The sequence below is a fragment of the Octopus bimaculoides genome, chromosome 10 (genome assembly GCF_046866305.1).
Source record: "Octopus bimaculoides isolate indiv1 chromosome 10, ASM4686630v1, whole genome shotgun sequence".
Taxonomy (NCBI): domain Eukaryota; kingdom Metazoa; phylum Mollusca; class Cephalopoda; order Octopoda; family Octopodidae; genus Octopus; species Octopus bimaculoides.
In genome coordinates, this window is record NC_142937.1 from 74,907,577 (window position 1) to 74,931,733 (window position 24,157).

Genomic DNA, 24,157 nt, shown 5'->3' on the forward strand with positions numbered 1-24,157 from the left:
GAAGATAATGATGAAGAGGAAGATGAAGATGATGATGAAGAGGAAGATGAAGATAATGATGAAGAGGAAGATGAAGATAATGATGAAGAGGAAGATGAAGATGATGATGAAGAGGAAGATGAAGATGATGAAGAAAAGGAAGGTAAGGAGAAGGATAGTGATGGTGGAAGTAGTGGTGGAATTGATGGTGGTGGTGGTGGTGGTGGTGGTGATTGTGGTGGTGGTGGTTGTGGTGGTGGTGGTGGTGGTATTAGAGAAATTTTTGATGAGGATGGTAATCACAATGATGATAACATTAATATGATCATGATCATGAAGATGAAAGGAGTTTAATGGGGATGATGATGATGATGATGACGACGACGACGATGACAATGATTCTAAGACACTCACACACATGGCTAATTTCTACTTTGACATATGCAGATCCTAAAATATTCCTTTCTCATTGTCTCATTGCTTAGTCTCAAATCTATTCCCACCGTATGACACCTTGGGTAAGTGACTTCTACTATAGCCCTGGGCCTACAAATACCTTGTGAATAGATTTGTAGTTCTATTTTTTTAAAGCTTAGAACTTATTCTATCAGTCTCTCTTGCTGAACCTTTAAGTTACAGAGACATGAACCATCCAACACTTGTCATCAAGCAATGGTAGGAGACAAACACAAATGCAAAGATGTACACATGTGTGCACACATACATATGTGTGTGTGCGGAAGGGCTTCTTCAAATTTCCATCTCCCAAATATTCAAATCCTCTCAAAAGGTTTTGCTCAGCTCAGGGTTATAGTAGAAGACTCTTGCCTAAAATGCCACTCAGTGGAACTGAGTGGAATCTCAAGAATTTAGAAGCTTCAAGAGAGTGTGAAACAGTTCTTTTTCTTTTCCTGTTTTTTCTTTTTTTTTTTTTTTGAATAGTGAATATCAAAGCAGATAAAATAATAGTACATATCATCATCATCGTTTAACATCTGCTTTCCATGCTGGCATGGATTGGACGCTTTGACTGAGAACTGGCGAACCAGATGGCTACACCAGGCTCCAATCTGATCCAATATTTCAAGAGGTGGGCCGCATGAGACATGATTCATCATTAGGTGAGCTGCACAACTAAAAATACTGAAGGTACTTTCAATAAATGTTATTTTCCTTTAGAACTTAGGTGTGCATTTCAAAAGGTTTTGCAGACCACACAATGCCCATGACTCTTCCGAACACAATTATTATAGTACCCAAGTTATGTATTTTTGGCTAGTTAACTAAACATTGAAAATATTTCCTTCGTTCCTTTCTTCATTTATTCATTCATTCCTTCATTCATTCTGCCTTTCCACAAATCTGGTTCCACCAGTTATTCAATGGTAACTAAACTTGCTCCAGTGTTTAGATTTACATTTCGATCAAACACAACCACTACCCCCATCCCCACCACCACCACCGCCGCCACTACCACCACCGCCACTATTACCACCATCACTATTACCACCACTATTACCACCATCATTAACGTCCCCACCCAAGACTGTTGTGATCAATATCATCACCATTTGCAATCATTGTCATTTGCGATCATCGCCATTGTTCGCCATCTTATCCTTCTCCTCTCCCATCTCTTCCTTCATGTCCCCTTCTTCCTCATCATCATTCATCAACATCAACATCATCATCATCATCGTCGTCATCATCATCTTCAGTAGTAGCTGCATCATCATCTTTACCATTGTAAATCACTGTTATCATCGACATTATTGCATTACTACATACACACCACTTCAAAACATTTAATCCTATAATCTTGATGAAATTACTTCAACGGTTATTATTGAAATTAATTCCTACTTAGTGTGGGTTTTGAAGGCCCCAGTAGACTCCTACTATTATTTAGCAGTGCATATAAATCTCCAATTAGCATATACTTTCAAGAAAAACAAAACAAAATATGAAGCAATTATCAAATAAATAGATAAATATATAAATAAATAAATTCCGGAAAGCCAAGAAAAAAAATAAAACATTTATGCTATTATTTCATCAGTGGAATCGTTGTTTCAATAAATTCTTAAATTCCTACAAATTACCTTTTCCTTTTGTGTAAAGAAAAAGAAGAAAAGGTTAAAAAAAAACAAGAAAATTAAAAAAAAATTCTCGTTTTCTTTTGAGCAGTTTTTTAATGAATTCTCCATATTTGCAAGCACAATGGTTGCTTAGATATCAACAATCGGTATAACATGTGTGTGCGCGCATGCATGTGTGTGTGAGTGTGTGTGAGTACATATGTAGTATATATGTATATGTGCATGTATATAAATGTTTGTATATATATATGTGTGTGTGTATTTGTATATATATATATATATATATATATATATAATAAATATACAGGGATTAGCATTGAGTTGCTTCTCCAACATACTGAAAATTTAGAAATAGCAGTCAAAGAACTACTGATTCTAAACTACAAATTTTTCTCTAACAAATTTGTAGTTTAGAATCAGTAGTTCTTTGACTGCTATTTCTAAATTTTCAGTATGTTGGAGAAGCAACTCAATGCTAATCCCTGTATATTTATGATGATAAATGGTTTTACTGATAAAGGTTTTTTCATACTGAACTACTTGGCAAAATTGTTAATTGTTAATTCTATTATTAATTGACGATTCCCTGCCCTTATTCTTGTATATTTTATATATATATATATATATATATACATATACATGTGTGTGAATATACATGTGTGTGTATATATATATATATATATATATATATGTGCATATATATATATATATATATATATATATATATATATGTGTGTGTGTATATATATATATATGTGCATATATATATATATATATATATATATATATATATATATATATATTTGCATTAAATGTGTATTTTTGTATATAGGCATGCACAATCATACATACCACACATGATCATTATCTCATTCTAAATAGCTCTTTTGTAAAAAAAAAAAAGTCACATAAATGCTTGCATTCCTTTTATTTTTGCATTTCGTTTTATTTATTTCCTTGCTGTTGTGGTGGTTATTATCATTGTCATCATCATCATCACCGTCGTCATCATCATCATTGTCTTTCTTCTTCTTCTTCTTCTTCTGCTTCTTTTTTGTCTTCTTCTTCTCCTTCTTCTTCTTTGTCTTGTTGTTGTTGTTGTTGTTGTTGTTGTTGTTGTTCTTCTTCTTCTTCTTCTTCTTCTTCTTCTTCTTCTTCTCATTATCAATAAGCTGGTGAGCTGGCAGAATCATTAGCATGCTGGGTAAAATGCTCAGCGGTATTTCATCTGCCACTGTGTTCTGAGTTCAAATTCCACTGAGATTGACTTTGCTTTTCAGTCTTTCGATAAATTAAGTATCAGATGAACACTGGGGCTGATGTAATCGGCTTATTCCCTCCTCAAAAATTGCTGCCCTTGTGGCAAATTTTGAAACTATTACTATCATTATTATTATTATTATTATTATTATTATTATTATTATTATTATTATTATCATTATTATTATTGAGTGAGAGAGCAGTGCACGCCATCAAAGTGACACTGGGGTAAAATGTACGAAACCCATTATACCCATCATGACTACCTGTCTGATAAGGATACACCAGGCACATGCATCACAACCATATGTCCTCGACATGGTAAACTCATATCAAGATAAACAGCACATGACCTTGCAGGTGGGTCTCAGTTAGAATTTTCTTCAAGTCGACTAGCCCATCCCACTCAAAGGGTCCTTGAACAAGGGTTGTTTAAAAATGTTGAACGAAGCACTCACGTTTCCAGAGGTGAATTATTCAAACTCCAAAGAATTCCTCTCAACACTTGGCTATAATGCTCCCCCACTAATTCTGGTCATGATCAGAGATGCACATATCATTAGCCACCAAGGGACATACTGAATGGGTTAAGCTCAAGCAACTGACAAGCAAATGTGTGGTATTGAGCAGAATATTTGCCGTAACACAACTTTTTATACCAAGACAAAACATGTACATGATAACACTTCCAATTATAAAATTCTTGTAGTTCTCCAAAAACTAGCATAGACTTTCAGAAAGTTGCGTAGTGACAGAACAATATTGCAAACCCACATCATCCCACATTTATCTGCTCTGTCACACTAACCGTCAACCCCATGTGATTAAGTCTAATCTAAAGCCCAAATGATTGAGTATAAAAGGAATTTGTTCTGATGTAGAAGATTATTGGAAACATGCAAATAATTTTGTGCATCATTACATCAAATGCAATTACAGTGAATCAAGATTGAAGGAAATCCTGAATGATACTTCTAAAGTCAACAAATGTCAAATTTACATGACTAATTATAGCAGTCAAAATTCCTTTAGTTATTAACGGGCACCAAAATTTCAGTGGCATTTTAAGTGTTGTACAACAGTTATCAACGTATTTCACAAAGATATTTTCATTTCAAAGGAATATTTCCTCATTCACATACTGTTATTTTTAGGCATTACAAAAATATGACAAATATTGATTTTTGATTTTGACACAAGGCCAGCAATTGTGGGGGAAGGAGTAAGTTGATTACATCGACACCACCCTGAAAAGATGAAAGGCAAAGTCCATCTTGGTGGAATTTGAACTCAGAATGTAAAGGTGGATGAAAAGGCTGCAAAGCATTTTGTGTGGTGGCATTCTCATGATTCTGCCAGCTTGCTGCCTTATAATATAACAAATATTAATTAGCAACTCTCATTGTACACAAAACCCAATTGGCGCTTCTGAATGCTGTAGCTCTCAAAGCAGTTACATTGTTGTTGTTGACATCCTTTTGTCTCAGGAGACAATGGAGTTGCGCATAAACTAATCCAGTCTGGTTTTTACATTTCATGTTCTCTCCAGTTTCCTCTCCAGTTTTGCGTGGGCCTGGGCTAGATGTAAGAAAATCCTGGGTAGCTCAATCGTCAGGATTCCCCTCTGACATAGTCCAAACGGGTGCAGAGCATTATGTTTGGCACCAGCTTGATTGCAGGAACTGCCAGAAGAGTGTTGAGTTGAACACTAAACCGCCTACGGGGCTCCACTCTGGATTTCTTTGAAGGTTGTCTCCTTTCCGTAACCCTGGATAGGGGCCCATACCGGGCACTGTCAGCCAGAGCCAGCTGAGTCTAGAACTTGTATCAGGCAGGGTCGTCACTCCCTGAAGTAGTGAAGAAAATCGCTACCCAGCAGTTACAAGAGAGATAAATAATATTGTTATTATTATCATTATTATTATTATTATCATAAAGGCAATGAACTGTCAGAATTTTCTACATGTTGGTCAAAATGCTTAGCAGCATTTCATCCATCTTTATAGTCTCAGTTCAGATTCTAACAAGGTCAACTTTGCCTTTCATCCTCTCAGGGTTGACAAAATAAGTGCAAGTTAAGCATTTGGGTCAATTTAATCAGCTAGATTTCTCTCCCGCAAAGTTCCAGGCTTTGTGTCTATAGCAGAAAAATGATTATTATTATTATTATTATTATTATTATTATTATTATTATTATTATTATTATTATTATTATTATTATTATTATAGTTTTACTTCTCAGAGCACTTGGTCTTGTTTGCTCTGGTTGATTTTGAGAGCAGACAGCAGCCTGTTGTCAGAGGTCTCACAGGGTCCCTTTCCACACATTGTAAGCTTTGATAATTGGTTGTTAATTATTGAGAAAGACATTCAACATCCAAGTACCAATCGTTATTATTATTATTATTATTATTATTATTATTATTATTATTATTATTATTATTATTATTATTATTATTATTCAGCAGTCTTATTTTTATCATGTGCTTTCCCAAGTGCAGCTCTGTGTGCCTTGGGTATGTGCAATGGTTTGTTGTGGTGCTCTTATTTTCACTGCATTGAAAGTGTTTTACATGGGATGTGTGTAGTTATTATTATTATTATTATTATTATTATTATTATTATTATTATTATTATTACTATTATTATTATTATCATTATTATTATTATTATTATCTAATATCAATAGGAAGATATGTCACCTTTATCCCTTACCATGATAGCACATTTTCCTGATTAATCCTTTCATATATTTGTTTGACATTTTTTTTTCTTTTAATAAGCGAGTAAACCCCCTAAAACCATAACTGAAGAACTATCTAATATTTGTTTTCTGACGAGATAAAATTCCTACTCTATTATTATCATCAATAAAGCAATTCTTTCATGTCTCTTGTAAGCATTATTTTCTCCCTCAAACCTAAATTTTAATAACAGAGATACGTCTCGTTCTAATTGTATATATTCTCACAACATTATTATATTACTATTTTATTCAAAGTCAATTAGGATCTGTCATAAACACTGATATACAATTCTTAAATACTGTAGTTTACCTCATATTTTCTTGTATTTTATTCTCTTCTAACTCAACGCAACTCAACTCATCTAACTGTTATATATCAATAACATGATATTTGTTTATACCTCCAATCAAGGCATTTACGTCTGGCAGCTTTTCATATTTTCTTTCATAATAATATTGGAACAAACCATGGGTTCTGTTATCAGCAAATAAATAATCTAGTTATATAAGATTTATATAAAATTTCCCCTTTCCTTCTCAATGGGAGTGGTGGTGGTGGTGGTGGTGGTGGTGGTGCTGACATGAATGCAATTCTTTGTTTGTTACCTACTGTAAAAGCTACTCTAATGGATATGAAGTGAGAAAAGATGATAAGCCTGTTCATCATCTTTCTTACCTGTGACCCATGTGTAAGCAGACATCAACACATCCGTATATTAATTTATATTTTTGCACTAATAAATAGCATGTCAAATAGATACAATAACCAGATGAAATGCAAATTTAAAAGGCGACTTATAAATGAATGCCTCATAACATGTGGATATAATCATCAAGTACTTTATATGGGGCTGTGCAATTCAACAGGGCCTCAATGTTGTATTTAATTGGTTTTGTCTGCTTGAACAAGCACCTGTATTTATTTCAATATATTGGAATGTAAGCTAATTGGCTACAACCTGACCAAAGCATGTTCTGCTTCAATGCAAATCTATATGAAACTGTCACAGCAAATATATAATGCAAGTTAGCATTAAGAAAAACAAAATTTCCAACATATATCTTTCTTTCCCCTATTCATTTATTCAATCTCTTGTATACATTCTCCATCTGTCTCAATTTTCTTTCTTTTTTTCAGTTTTCATTCTTTCTTCATTTTCTATTTCCTGTTCATAATATGATTGTCATAGTTATTATTAGAATCATAACTTTAAGATTCTTTTTGGAATGGTTTGGATAAACTAAATCAATATAAATAATATACTTGATAATTCATTTTTTTTCTTTCATTCATGTATAATTATTTGATATATTTAGAAAGGATTTGAAAACTCACAGAGTATCAGCACATCGTTTGTAACATTTATACAATTGTAACTTGATTGGCACATAAATTAATGTGTCAAGCTGCAAGAAATAAATAAATTGATTATGCTTTCTAAACATCTATTTATGCTGTTTTATTATTGTGACCGAGTTTCTGCTTTAATAATTTTCTGGCTCAATCAGACATTTAGTGATTTGGAGAAAGTTTATCACAATTAACTGACTCCAAAAAGATCCATTTTGCACTTTAAGGAGCAGAGTGTTAGCAGGCCAAATTTGAACTCAGAACATAACTAATTGTAATGGAGACCATAACATATGTCAGCTGATGCCTCAGCAGTTTCCTTAATTCCCCACCTTGGACTTGTACTTTTCTTATCAATCTTCAAAGGATAAAGATTGCAAGACAAATCTTTGGAAGATTTGAACTCGGAGTGCTGAGTGCCAGAACAAACAACATAATGGTGTCTGTCCAACACTGTAACAACTCTGCCAATTTGCTGTCTCAGCTCAAATGACTATAAACGTATGTATGTCATTCAGTTTTATTTCAAGATTTCTTGCCAGTAGAGAGTTTCTAACTTAGATCCAAGACTCCTTCGTATGTATGTATGTATGTATGTATGTATGTATGTATGCATGTATGTATGTATGTATATATGTATGTATGAATGTATGTATGTATGTAGTGTGTGTGTATATATATGTATGTATGTCTCTCTTTTCTCTCTCTCTCTTTCTCTTTTTATGTATGTATGTATGTATGTGCATATGTATGTATGTATGTATGTATGCATGTATGTATGTATGTATGTATGTATGAATGTATGTATGTATGTAGTGTGTGTGTATATATATGTATGTATGTCTCTCTTTTCTCTCTCTCTCTTTCTCTTTTTATATATCATCATCATCATCATCATCATCATCTTTTAGCATCTGCTTTCCATGCTGGCATGGGTTAGATGGTTTGACTGGAACTGGTAAGCTGGAGAGCTGCATCAACTTCCAGTCTGGTTTGGAATAGTTTCTACAGCTGGATGCCCTTCCTATATAAATATATTTATTTCTTTATTGCCCACAGGGGGCTAAATATAGAGGGGACAAACAAGGACAGACAAAGGGATTAATTCGATTAAATCGACCCCAGTGCATAACTGGTACTTATTTAATCGACCCCCAAAAGGATGAAAGGCAAAGTCAACCTCGGCGGAATTTGAACTCAGAATGTAAAGACAGACAAAATACTGCTAAAAATTTCGCCCTGAATGCTAACGGTTCTGCCATCTCATTGCCCTATATAAATATATTAAAAGAAGGCCACTACAAAGCATGTCACCTAACCAAAGATCAGGCTCAGAAGTAGGTTCCACACTCCATTCCAGAATCCACTGTAGTACAATGTGCGACATCACCCTTGAGATAGGCTAGTGTGTGCAATATAAGCCTAGTAATATAAATAACAATAATTAAGCAGAAAATAGATATGGTATTCAATGCTTTATATAAAGTATGATATAAATCATTGAATGCCATACATTGTTTTTGATAAGTTATTACATATATATGAGGTACATTCAAAAAGTTCCTGACTTTATTTTTTTCCACCAAAACTAAATGTCAAATGGGCAAAATTCTTTGGATGGGACATGATGCTGCTCTTCTTGTATGTAAAAATTTTCATGCTGGTAGGCTACAGCAATTCTTGGCTGTTATGCTTAGAGTATAGTTGTAGTAAACATGTAGAGTTGTGTAAACATGTAGAGTAAACATTCAAATGCAATCAGTATTCTGCTGCATTTCACATGGAACTTTTGCTTCTCTAAAGTTGTCTTAGTGCATAAGTTATCCTGTGTCTTTTGATTGTAAATTTTGGTCAGAAAAATTTGACTTTTATGCATGAAAATATGGCTGATAGAAAAAAAATTACATTTGTTATTAATTTTGTAAAACGACATCTAATTAATCTAGATGTTTTCCCTGTTCAAAGGATTAACATAATTAATTTGAGAATCATTTTATTATGAAACATATATGTTACAGTTGAAAGTGACATAGTTAAAGAAGTGAAAGAATGTAGAGTCGAATGATTCAAGCATCATTGTTAACTTGGAGAAGATATAATGTAATGGTTTGTGTAGGGGACACTATATGGCCATCTTTAAAACAGAACACACATGTGGCTTGATGGTTAGGACATTCAGTTCATAATTGTAAGGTTGTGAGTTTGATTCCCAGCAGTCCTTGAGTGCTTGGACGTGACCCTTAGTTTCACATTGCCTAAGTCAACTCAGCTGGCAAAAATGAGTTGTACCTGTAATCCCAAAGTGTCAGCAGTGTCATATTCTTTGTCATATTGAATCTCCCACAGGATTATGGTAAGGGTATGAGTGTCTATGGTGTACTCAGCCACAAAAAAGCCGGTTTTAAACCAATCAGACAGATTTGTTCAAATTCAAATTAGGCCCCTCACAAAGAGAGGGCCTCACACACATTCTGAAGCAGGAGATGCTATGATGAATTTTTAGCATATCATTGGGGCTAATGGTGGAAGCTCAACCTCTCAATGCTCTTCAGGTGGGGCTGGTGTACTACATGAAACATAAAACATCAATCTTCAGCTTTTATAGAGAAGAGGGCCCCACTGGAAATTCTCTAATTGGGCCCCACACTTGCATGCTAATTTCATGTGCATGTTCTGTTGATCGAATCAACTAGAAAACTCATCATTGCAACTGATGGAGGGCCTAGCCTTCTTGAACAGCTATCGAATGACAACATGTTGTAAACATGGGTAAACATGTTGTAAACATGGGTAAAGGAGAAAGTCACTGAGTGGTTGGTCGCTTAACCTTTTAAAAATAAATTTAAGGTTAAAAAAGTTGGCAATGCTTAGATAATGTGGTTCTAGATGCACTGGGGCTAGGAACAAAAAAACAATAAGTTCACTCATAGCTTAGCCCAACCAAGATTGACCAAGAACCTAAACAACACTAACACAACAACAACAACAGCAACAACAACAGTAACAACAGTAATAACAGCAATAATAATTATTGACAGCAATTTTCTCCAAATATTAATGTAATTATCCATAAATTGCAAATTAGTTTAATTCATTTCAGCATAGGGAAATAGATTTGAAATTATTTTGAAGTTAGAAAGAAATAAAGAAATCTATATCACATCTACTAATTAAAAAAAACGTCTTATACATTATAAAAAGAAATTCTGAAACTTAGAATGGAAGATCTGTCTGTTTAAGGACTCAGGCTGTTGCTTAGATTTTACAGCAACAAATGCATGCTTTTTACAATCAAATCAAACTTTGATACTCGAAGTAATCACCTAAAAGCAGCATATTAAAACAGAAAAAAATCTGCTGGAACAGAGAAATTGCATTAAGAAAATGGTGCCATCTGTGAAATTTAAAACAGAAAAAATTTAAAACAATATCTGATAGGAAAATATCACATGGCATTGATATGTAATATTTTTTTTATGCTAAGATATAATATATATATATTTTTTATTAGATGATATATAAATCTAAAATATATGTCCAAAACATGTGTCACAAGCAATGAAACATCAGGTAGTGAATCCCACATTTGTAAAAAATTAAAAGCAAGCACCTACCATCAAAAGTAATAAAAAAAAGATAAATGAAATAAAATAAATTCCAAATAATGCTAAACATATTTTTTAAGAACCTGTCTCTGAGATTCTGACAGATTGTGTGTATGTATGTATGTATGTATGTATGTATCTATAACTATCTATCCATCTCTCTCTCTCTCTCTATATATATATATATATATATATATATATATATATATAGGATGTCATGATGACACTGATTAGAACTGTAAGATGGTTGAGCAATTAATTTCAGACAGCTGATGTATATAAATAAAATTGAAGAAATGTTCTAGAAGTTTGTATAATATCAATACTACAACTAATTTAATTTGCTTATTCTAAATTGAAAACTTATAACCAACTACCTGAAAGATGCAATGTCTCTACTAGCAATATTTTGAGAATGTTTTAGTTAAATCCTCTGTGAGTAAAGTCAAATAATTTTAAAATAATTTTTAATTCAATTTAGTTTTGCCAAAATGTCATTTGGATCATATATAATGCATCAAATTTATTATTATTTGAAAAATAATAAAAATGAAAATTGCCATTTTTCAAAATGGCATTATTTTTAGACAGACAAATGTCAGAGAGAAAAAAAAAAAGAAATAATGTACCTGACAAACATTTAACTTAAATTCCAACAAAGAAATATGTCTATGAAATACTTTCAATATCTTCATGATCTTCATGATTATAAGAGATTTAGAAAGATTTAGAATGTATCTTTCATTATCTCCTTTAATATTTGTTAAAACATTCAATATTTGTTAAAACAATATTTTTCATTTTCCTTTTACACTTTGCTTTAATGCTTTAGTTGTGAAATTTTCCATTTATTGCACTTTTAGTTCAATCACATTGTCTTGGTAGACGACCATATTTTAGAGTGCTTATACTGCTGGTTGGCTTATCGTTGAAGCAGAAAATAAAAAGAAAAGTAAATGAAGTGTAGTCGCTCATATATTTTGCTTCAAGATGTGAGCTGAAGAATAAATCTGAGAGAAAATGTTATTGTAAGTGACAGCAGATTTAAAACATAAGATATTAGAGTGTGAATAAAACAAACATGGAAATATATATATAAAAAAGAAAATCAAAAGCCAAATAACTGAAATCTAATGAGCCTCAAAGCATATTTTTCAGCCATAGAATTTATCCAATGCTGAAAGAAATTGTATGGTACCATGCTAGTTTTCTTTTCTTTTCTTCTGCTTGTCACATAAACAGAAGAATACAGGACAATCTATCCATTTTAAAGATTTTAAGAACACCTTAAATGTTATTTCAGAAAACAGATGCTGTTAGCTATCAATTATTACTTCTGTACCATTGAATCCACTGAAAAAATTACAGCTGATTTATGTTTAGGTTAACATTCAATCTCTATCTCCTGATATTAACTTAAACAATTACTCAAGTCTGCTAACTAGTATTTCAATTGTTGGAACTAAAAGAAAAAGCAGAGAAGACTCAGTAATGGATCTAAGGTCATCATCACCATCATCACCATCGTCGTCGTCATCATCGTTTAATGTCCATCTTCCATGCAGGCATTGAGTTGGATGGTTTGACAGAAGTTGGCCAGGCAGGAGTTGGCCAGGCAGGAGCCTGCACCAGACTTCCGTGTCTGTTTTGGCACAGTTTTTATAGCTGGATGCTGTTCCTAGCACCAACCACCCAGCAGAGTGGACATCCATATTATTGAATAACTAACCAACCTTTTATCATTTCTGTTCAATTGAGAAATCGCCATTTCTCTTCATTTCAAGTAGAATTGCATGAGAAAAGCAAATAAACTAGTGTAAAATATGACTATTTTCTTGGAATTTACTTGGAATATTTGATTAATCCATTCATTTTATTTCTTTTTGAGAGAAAGACATAATCTTACTTAGCTACCTCAAAGCTATTGTTTGGGATTGTATTGAATCAGTTTATTTCATAGTAACGAAAAGAACGGAGACATTAAAAAAACATAAAATTCCAATTATATATATATATTTTAATCTTAATTGGATCTCTCCAGTGTGATTTTGTATTCTGACTCAAGCTATGTAGATACAGTTTTTGAATCAGAAAACGAAGTGGGAGTAAATAAATGAGAGAGAGAGAAAGACAGAGAGAAAGAGGGAGAGTAAAGAGAGAGGAAGAGAAATATTAAAGTAATTACTTACATGATAAAGTAATAAGCTGTATAGTGAGAAGCTTGGTTCCCAACTGCATGGTTCCAGATTCAGTCCCACTGCATGGCATCTTGGGCAAGTGTCTTCTACTATAGCCCTGGGCTGGCAGAAGCCTTGTGAGTGAACTTGATAAACAGAAACCAGAAGAAGAAGCCTAATATATATATATACACATATACATATATGCATATATATATATATATATATATATATATACACACATGTGCATATATGCATATACATATATATATATGTATATATGTATGCATACACACACACACACACACACACACACACACACACACACACACACACATATATATATATATATATACTAGCAGCTAAACCCGGTTTCACCCGGCCTGTTTGGATGATGTGGCTGTGATCGTTTTTGGTTAGGCATAATCTATAACCGCGTTTCTCAACCTTATCATTTCCGGTCCCCTGTTTCGATTGGAGCCTCTAGCTGTATGAAGATTTCACCACCCCACCTGTCAGAAAATGCCTTCAGGAGTTGTGAAGAAAGAATTTATACGTAGTATGTTTCTGAGAGCTATTCTATTAGACGTCTGTATAATCATTAAGACATTTATTTAATTATGAACATAGAAAGAAATTATACATTAATCCCAACTTTTGTAAGCATTTGTATCTTATTTGCAGAGAGCAGAAATTGAAAGATATATGAAATGGACGTGCGTGTGTGTGTGTATGTGAGAGAGAAAGAGGGTGAGAAATCGAGATAGAGTGAATGAGTGAAGTTGTGAGTCATTGACTTACGTTGGCTGGCACAGCAAGTACGAAGCTTTTGAGGCGGCAGATGACTGGGGTGATTTGGAAGATGTGAAGAAATGTCGTATTTTCAGTAGAGCGCTTCTTTGTAGGCAACGTTTCTCGTTTTCCCTTCTGATGCACAAATGTATAGACTTTGTGGCCTGCCAACACGAGAGCATCCAACGTAGTGTTGACCGTGGGAGAACACTTCCTCTGTGAGATTTAAACCAACCATTTGCAATGATTGACCTTGTGCCTTATTTATTTCCATTTCAAAGCAGATTTTGACAGGAAATTGAAGCCGCTTAAACTTGTAGATCAAATCGGAGGGAGGGAGAGACATGGGAGTTATAAGAACATCTTGACCAGCGGCCGGTCCATTCAAGATGGTTGCCTGTAGAACTCGGGAGTATAAATTTTGATGATCATGCGCGTGCCGTTACATATTATTGGAGTATCTAAATTCCGAAGCAGCATGATGAGCGCCCTCCTCAGAAGAAATTCCCCCTCCTCCCCTTCCCTTGGAACTTTCCAGGAAGTATTTCCCCCTCCTCGGAACGTTCCAGGAAGTAATTCATCCTCATCCTCCCCTTCCTAAGAACTTTCCAGGAAACGATTCGCCCCCGTCCTTGGAACTTTCCAGGAAGTAATTCGCCACCCCTCCTCAGAACTTTTCAGGAAGTAATTCCTCCCAACCTCGGAACTTTCCAGGAAGTAATTCCTCCCCTACTCCCTCTCCTCGTAACTTTCCATGAAGGAATTCCTCCCCTCCTTCCCTTCCATGGAACATTCCACGAAGTAATTCCACCCCTACTCCCCTCCCTTGGAACTTTCCAGGAGGTAATGCGCCCCACCCTCCTCGAAACTTTCCAGGAAGTAAATCCTCCCATCCTTGGAACTTACCAAGAAGTAATTCTCCCCCTCCTCCGAACTTTCCAGGAAATGATTCCTCCCCTCCTTCTATTCATTGGAAATTTCCATGAAGTAATACCTCCCCTCTTCCCTTTCATTGGAACTTTCCAGGAAGTAATTCGGCATCCCTCCTCGTAACTTTCCATGCAGTAGTCCCCCTTCCTCGGAGTTTTCCAGGAAGTAATTGCTCCCCTCCTCCCCTTCATGGGAACTTTCCAGGCAGTAATTCCTGCCCCTCCTTCCCTTCCTTGGAGCTTTCCAGGAAGTAATTCACACCCATCCTCGGAACTTTCCAGGATGTAATTCCTCCCCTCTTTCCATTCCTTGGAGCTTTCCAGGAAGCAATTCACCCCTTCTTCGGAACTTTCCAGGAAGTAATTGCTCCTCCTCCCCTTCCTTAGATCTTTCCAGGAAGTAATTCCTGCCCCTGCTTCCCCTCCAAGAACTTCCCAGGAAGTAATCGCCCCCTCCTCGGAACTTTTCAGGAAGTAATTTTTCCCCTTCTCGGAATTTTCAAGGAAGTATTTCCTCCACCTCCTCGGAACTTTCCTGGTAGTAATTCCTCCCGTTCCTAGGAACTATTCAGGAAATAATTCACCTCCCACTCCTCAGAACTTTCCAGGAAGTAATTCCTTCCTTCTCGGAACTTAGCTGGACGAAATGAATGAGGAAGATTGGTAGAGAAACGAGAGATGTATGAGTAAATAGAGGAAGTGAGAGATGTATATGTGAACAGAATAACAAAATGGAATCGTAGAATAGGTGAGTAACTTAAGTGCATGAATATCATGACAGAGTCACACAATTGAAGATTGAATTAAATTAAAAAATAAATAAATGTAGACTTTAGTACTTGCTGTTGAATAAATTGTTGACATTTGATTATTAACTCCTTCAAGTTTAATAACCCAATATCAAACATGCTGTTCGTATATTTTCTTGTCAATAATTTAGTATATATCATAGCAGGAAGCTGGCAGAATCTTTACCTTGCAGGGCAAAATGCTTAGTAGTATGTTGACTGTCTTTATGTACTGAGTTCAAATTTCGCTAAGGTTGACTTTGCCTTTAATACCTTTCAGGGTTGATAAAATAAGTACCAGTTGCTCACTGGGGTTGATGTAAGCTATTTAGCCTCTCCCCCAAACTTACTGGCCTTGTGCCAAAATTTGCAACCGATAATTTAGTACATCAGGAGCTTGGACACTACCACTGTTTCAGAGATACAATGCATGTACCCTTCCATGATTAATCTCTCTCCAGCATTTCAAGATGGGTTTTCATTCTTTTGTAATAAAGAATACTTTGAACATTCAGAAAATTGTAGCATCTGTGTGTTCCACTAAGCCAACATTCTATGTACTGCTTGAATACGTGATATGACTTTGCAAAAATGTTTGAATATCACATGAAGTATTTGACATATGATAGATCCAACATCGGTTTCTACATACATGCAAGCTAGTTTGTAAGCATACAAAGACACCTCTTGCTTGTCTCTGCATCAGTGGATGTGATAGGTACTAAAAATTCTGAAGTGTCATCTGCATTGATTTACAGTCAGCTAGGATCTCCAAGAAGTAGTTCCAACCCATTGTCTTGTAGCAATGAGGAGGAAATAGATCTTGGAGAAATAGGTACAACCGTAAGAGCCTTCCAGCCAAACAAAATAGAAAACAGCAGCTGGCTGCAGAGAGAGAGCAGTACCAGTAATTATAGGTTCTAGTGATGAAGACCTTGGCTGTTGTTCACCTATATGTCTAGTATTCCATTTATCATAGCTCCAAGGAAAGCTAAAGAGAGAGTGAATGAATCTGCTTCATTATCAGTGCTACTAATACTAGGGACTGCCAGTGATGTAGGACACAAGGAACAAAGGTTTCTTATGGTAGCACCTGTCTTGTTAAAAATTAGCAGTTCAACCTCATCGTTGTATAGTGATGAGCAAGATTAAGGAGACAAGAGAAGTTGGACATCATTACAAAGAAAAAGAAAAGCAAGCCTGAAAAAATGGTTGGAAGATTTGTCCATTAACCCTGGGCTACCTTAAATCCGCAGTTATCTGAACTGCCAATGATTGCTAGATCAGTTCTGCTAAGTGATCTGAAGGAATGCAAATGGAATACTGAGAGTTAGAGATTTGGCTGCAGTTCCAAGCAGATCAAGCAACCCCTAAAGACTTCCTCATTACCTCAAATGATTATAAAGTGTGGTGAATGCCTGACTAATTGATTTATCTATAACTTATTCACATGCTTTGTGTTCTAAATATAAGAAACTATTTTTTATCCTTTGCATTAAATAAATAATTCATGAAGTTTCAGGGTTGACTAGTTCAGCATTATCAGTCTCCTAAATTCTGGGACCTTATACCAATTTTTAAAATCATTAATTCTATAATTCTATTCTGCTTTTTATTCAGGTAATCCACTAAATACAATGCTACACTCACTATTTCAGTTTAGTAAACCAAAACATGAGTCATTTGTATATTTTTGTATATTTTGTTTGTCTTTTGTAGGAAATCTACAATGAGTTAAATTTGAGCTACATGTTAGAAAATATTAATTAAAATACATTTTGATATAAATTATTGCTTTTTATTTTATAAAGCACTAGTCAATTAGAATAATTAATTTTTGCAACGTTATTATTCATTTGAAAGTTTATGGAAATTAATAAGGAAAACTATTGTCTTTTTTTTTACTTTTTCTAAAAGATACCACTAAATTTTCAAGAGAATCAACTTATGTAGTTGTTTTTGCTAGTTATACAAAAGACAAAACAAAAATTTCCACAAGTTTTAAACAATATTTAGCATTAATTTAGATAAAGTATAAATTTTTCAAATTTGTATATCATTAAGAGAATTTTCTGGTTTTTCAAACAGTCTTTCATCATGGAAAGAGAAATGCTTCTTTTTTTTTTTGTATGTGTGTGTACTGTCAAAGTGTAAAAATACTTGCCGATATTACACTAAGACAAATGAAAGATACACGAACATTCCTTTATCTTTTCTTTCTCTAGCAAAGCACTCTGTCTATTTGTAAAAGAATTCTTCTCTAAATGGGATACAAACTGAAAATACTTAGTACTTTATCAATAAAACACTTTTTACTGACACAGATCATCAGTAATTTCAAGGATTTTTTTAACAATTAATTTAGTCAAATAATTTCTTACATTGGTGAAAGGACAGGCCACACATCTAGAGAGAAGTACATGGTGGGTACATTATTTATTGGCTAGAAAGAGGGCATATAAAGTTGAACCAGGCAAATTTCAACTCAGACATAGAGAATAGGACAAAACAAAAAAGAAAAAGAAAACAAAATTGCAAGGTAATTAATCCAATATTTTACTGAATCTGCTAATTTATTGTTCTTTGACCATGTCAAATATCAAATTTTAGTTAATGACTAACAAGCTGAGAGGAGTGTGTCAAACTACTGGTCAATTGCTTATATGTCATCAATAATTCTTATCAACTCTGCACATTTAGCTGTCGGTAAAAGTCACAGGTACTTAAAGATTATGTTTTCAGGCAACTGAAAATCTATAAAATTGGTTTCAAATTGTGGTACAAGGCAGAAATTTCAAGAGAGGGGTTAAGTTGATTATGTTGGCCTCAGTACTGAGCTAATAGTTATTTTATTGACCCCTATAACATGGGAGGCAAAGCTGATCTCAATGGAATCTGAAAGCAGAACATAAAGATGGGTGAAATGCCACTAAGCATTTTGCCTGGCATGCTAATGATTCTGCCAACATGTCATCTCAATGGAGACCTGTAATATTAGCTTCAAATTTTGGCACAGGCCAACAATTTTAGGGGAAGGGTTTAAGTCGATTACATTGATCCCAGTACTCAACTCGTTCTTTTTTTATCGACCCTGAAAGGATGAAGGGCAAAGACAACCTCAGCAAAATTTAGACTTAGAATATGAAGACAATATGAAATGCTGCTAATCATTTTGCCCAGATAGCTAACGATTCTGCCAGCTTGTTGCCTCAATGAGAACTGCAATTTATATGTGCTTCATTATCCTACTTGGGATGAATTTAAGCTGTTCTATGTAATTGGGACTCAACAAAAATGATATATTTTATGCCTGTTTAAACACTTGTTTGCATTCTTAACAAAATTAGATGGCTATTTCTTTTTTATAAGCAGAGAGTGGCACACGAGTGGCTGTGTGGTACGTAGCTTGCTTACCAATCACATGGTTCCGGGTTCAGTCCCACTGCATGGCACCTTTGGCAAGTGTCTTCTACTATAGCCTCGGGCTGACCAAAGCCTTGTGAGTGGATTTGGTAGACAGAAACTGAAAGAAACCCATCATATATATCATCATCATCATCATCATATATATATATATATATATATATATATATATATATATATATATATATATGTATGTATGTGTGTTTGTGTGTCTATGTTTGTCCTCCCCACCATTGCTTGACAACTGATGCTGGTGTGTTTACGCCCCTGTAATTTAGCGGTTCGGCAAAAAGAGACCGGTAGAATAAGTACTAGGCTTACAAAGAATAAGTCCTGGGGTTGATTTTCTCGACTAAAGGCGGTGCTCCAGCATGGCCACAGTCAAATGGCTGAAACAAGTAAAAGAGTAAAGGGAGAGTGATAAAACCCTGTCTTGAATTTGAACTCATGAAACGAGCTGTTCACTTGACAATGTTGTCCTGGATATGAAAATTGAGAAGATATCAACCACAAGTAGGCCATAAGTAATTAGTATAGACAGTAACATTCAGAAAATGAAACAATATGCTAAAATCTGCCTTTGAAACTAAATAAAATTTAACAGAGCTTAAAGTAGTGTGAAACAAAAGTTCTGTATGAATTCATTAGACCTTTGTATAGATATACCAAAATTCATGATGCAACAAACAATATGTATGAGATACTGAAAAAAAAATAGTATATATAAATGATAGTGACAATCATTTTGAGATCTAGAGTAAGTAAAATCAAATTAGAAGTTTGACAGCAAACAGCTGTATCCATTATGTATAGAATATATTAAATTAAGCAATGTTACCAATTGCAGAGTCCATAATGTCTATTATTGGAATTTTAAACTTCTCATATGGTTTTCATCAAATAAATTTAACTGTCCTCTTTAAAGTTAAGGTATCTAGATACAACTACCAAATACCATTGGCATCATCACCACTGCCGACCACCACTACCACCTACACCACCACCTACACCACCACCACCACCACCACCACTACCACCACCACCACTACCACTTCCACCACCATCACCACAAATCACCACCACCAGACCACCAATCACCAGACCACCACCACCACTATCATCTTCATCATTATCGTCGTTGCTGTGGTCATCATCATCATCCTTATCATTAGCAACATGATCAACATCATCATTATAATCATCATTAGTCCCCCTCCTCCCCCTCCTCTTCAATGTCATTGTCATCGTTGTGGTTGTCATCACCATAGATGCCATCATTGTCACTGTCATTTCATTAGCTTTGTTAGTTGCCCTCATTGTCCTTATCGTAAATGTAATTAACAACAACAATATCATCACCATTATAATAGTTCTTTCTGTTTTGTTTTGTTTTTTAATCTCTGTTGATACGAGTTGAATCAGTGTACGTAACTTAATATCATGAAGCTGACTTCAATTGTATAGCATTCTATCTGATATATGATATACGATGTCCACACTTAACACAACTAAAATATTCATTCCAGAGACATCTATGCTACTACTACTACTACTACTACTACTACTACTACTACTACTACTACTACTACTACTACTACTACTACTAAGTCGGGAACGTCTTTTTACAAGATCTCATAAATTATTGACACATGCATGGTTGTGTGATTAAGTTTATTTTCACAACTCACATGATTTCTGGTTCAATCCCAATGCCTGAAACCCTTAAAGAAATGTCTTTTACTACAGTCTTAAAGTCAACAAAAGCCTTGTGAACAAATCTTTGGTCACAAAAACAAGAATGTCTCACTTGACCAAAATAACCAAATGTTCCTCAGCTTAGGATTTCAAGAGTAAAGAAGGACACATTATATAATGTTCCAGATACGGATATCTTTAAAAAGATGGCTTTGTCAACCAATGGTATCATAAGGAATGCTGGCTGAATCGTACATCACTGGACGAAATGCTTTCTTTTGTTCTGAGTTCAAATACAACTAAGGTCAGCTTATATATGTGTATATATATATATATAATATATAGATTTGGTGTAGGAGTGGCTGTGTGGTAAGTAGCTTGCTTACGAATCACACGGTTCTGGGTTCAGTCCCACTGCTTGGCACCTTGGGTAAGTGTCTTCTACTATAGCCTCGGGCCGACCAAAACCTTGTGAGCGGATTTGGTAGACAGAAACTGAAAGAAGCCCATTGTATATATGTATGTATATATACATATATATGTATGTGTGTATATGTGTTTGTGTGTCTGTGTTTGTCCCTCCAACATCACTTGACAACCGATGCTGGTGTTCACGTCTCCGTAACTTAGCAGTTCAGCAAAAGAGACCGATAGAATAAGTACTAGGCTTACAAAGAATAAGTCCTGGGGTCGATTTGCTCGACTAAAGGTGGTGCTCCAGCATGGCCACAGTCAAATGACTGAAACAAGTAAAAGAGTAAAAGAATATATATTATATGCATATATGCCCAAGGTGCTGCACAATGAGATTGAACACAAAAGCATATGGTTGTGAAGTGAATTTCACTTCCTAACCACACAGCCATACCAGTGTCCTTATTTACATTTTACAGACATCTCCACCACCCCAATTTTCATGTGCTACAAAATTAAACAACTCTTTCAGAGAAAGAGTTTCTGTCTATCTATCTATTTATCTATCTATCTATCTATCTATCTAACTATATATCTGTCTGTCTGTCTGTACGTATGTATGTTTGTGTATTTATGTATATATGTATGCATATATATATATATATATATATATATATATATATATATATATATATATATGTATGTATGCTTTTATGTATGAATGTATGTTTGTGTGACAGGTTTCTTTCTGTTTCCATCAACCAAATCCACTTATAAAACTTTGATTGGTCTGGAGTTCTAGTAAAAGTCTCTTGCTCAAGATACCACACAATGGAATTGAACACAAAACCTCGTATCTTATTGTTGGATTAAGCTTGAGTATTTTGTCAATGTTTCATTATTGTTCAATTTTTATAACAGTTTGCAATAAACCAAAGACTTAAAATATATTGTTACTGCACTGAAGACATGGAAATGTTGTTTTGATTTTTCTGTTTTTTTTTTTTAAACTGATTTGGTTTGTACATTGAGTAGCTTATGTGGTGATATACAACTTCAATCAGTGATTATTGTTATTGTATATCTCCAATCAAATCTTAAGCACAAGCAGAACATGAAGCCATGATACATAGAGAGATAGCTGATTAAATGAATCAAATACTCAATGTCTCTAGCTGTTTGTAGCTGTGCTGAGCTCACATTTATACCACTAAATGTACTCTGAACAATGAAAAGTAAAAACAAACATGAGATAATTGCTTCAAAGAAAATAAAGATGTTTCAGAGAGATTTAGCTGCTACTTTTAAAACAATCATGTGATTATATACAATTGTATTTTATTTATAATGCACTTTCTATTATACTTATATTTTGGTATGGGTAAATATATTTCTAAAACACTTGTGTAGTTCTAAAAAGAAATTCACTTTTCTTGCTATTGTTATCTTTGATTAATTATTGTCTAATTTCCTGTGAGATGTTTTAAGAAAATACTTACTGGTGTTTAGACATAGGGAGGTTGAACATTTCTTGATTAAGTTTATTCAAAATTCAACAAGAAGATATAGTAATCAGCATGACATGGCACAGAAGTCACAGTTGTAAAGTACTTTAAGTAAGAATTGGAACACAAATATATTGCAACAGGCTCATGCATGCACACACACACACACACACACATAAATGCTTGCATATGCACTAACAAATCTATATCAGATGTGTGTATACATGTATATGTGCATATGAATGTATATGTATGTGCACATATATATGTGTCGTCAAGCTCGCACGAACTTTCTTCATCTCTCTTCCTTCCAGTTCGTCGCTTCACAGCATTCAGTATAGACATATATATTTCACGTCTGGCTGTATAGCCTTTCTTGTTTATTTTCACTGTTTTGTTTTCCTGTCTTGTTTTCTGTCCACCACTACATTCCTCCACGTTACAAATTTAATTTGTGGTCCGTCGGAAGAGCCATTCTAACAATGCATCCTGCCCTAACTCTTCAAAACGCTTAGTTTTAGAATGGTGGCAGCTGATGAAGGAAATGTTCTCTATGTGACCTGTGTGTTTTCTGTACTCTGTTTATCATTTTGTCCATGTATTTTTGCAACGTCCTGTACCCAGATAGGCATCTATATATACATGTAGATGGAGGTATGTACATACATGTACGTATATATGCATGTACTCATATATTATTTATATATATATATATGTGTGTGTGTGTGTGTGTGTGTGTGTGTGTGTGTGTGTGTGTGTATGTGTATGTGTGTGTAGATTCAAAAATTAAACAGCAGCAAAACAAACAGCAAATGGAAAATTCACAAACAAGGCATGGACCTGCCCTTTCTTCCTCTGTTACCAGTCATTACATTTTCACATCTTTAATGATAATATTGTTAATTTTGGGCGGTGTCAACAGCGAAAAGCTGCTGGGATTAGTGAGTGTACATTGATGACAATAGTGAAAGCAAATACGATTACAACACATGTATAAATGTAAATATACAAACAAAATAGATCATACATTATACATACAAAATAAAGGCTGTGGAGCTTTGAGACAAGACATGGCATGAGTATGCAACGGATATTGTCCTATAGGACTGGAAAGATGAGAGGCAAAAAAGAAAAAAAAAGAAAAACGAATAGTGGAAAAAATAAACCCAAAGTTGAAAGTAGAAAACACAAGAGGTCAGAAGAAGCATGATTGAAGAACTCAGTAAAAAGAAAAAAAGAAAGTTAAAAAGGGAATGGTCATGAATTATGTGGTAGTCGGAGGAGAGTGAAAAATGCAGAGGATGGAGAGACAGAGAAAGGTAAGTATATATCATCATCATCATCATTATCATCGTCGTCATCGTGGTCGTTGTCTTCATCACCATCATCATCAT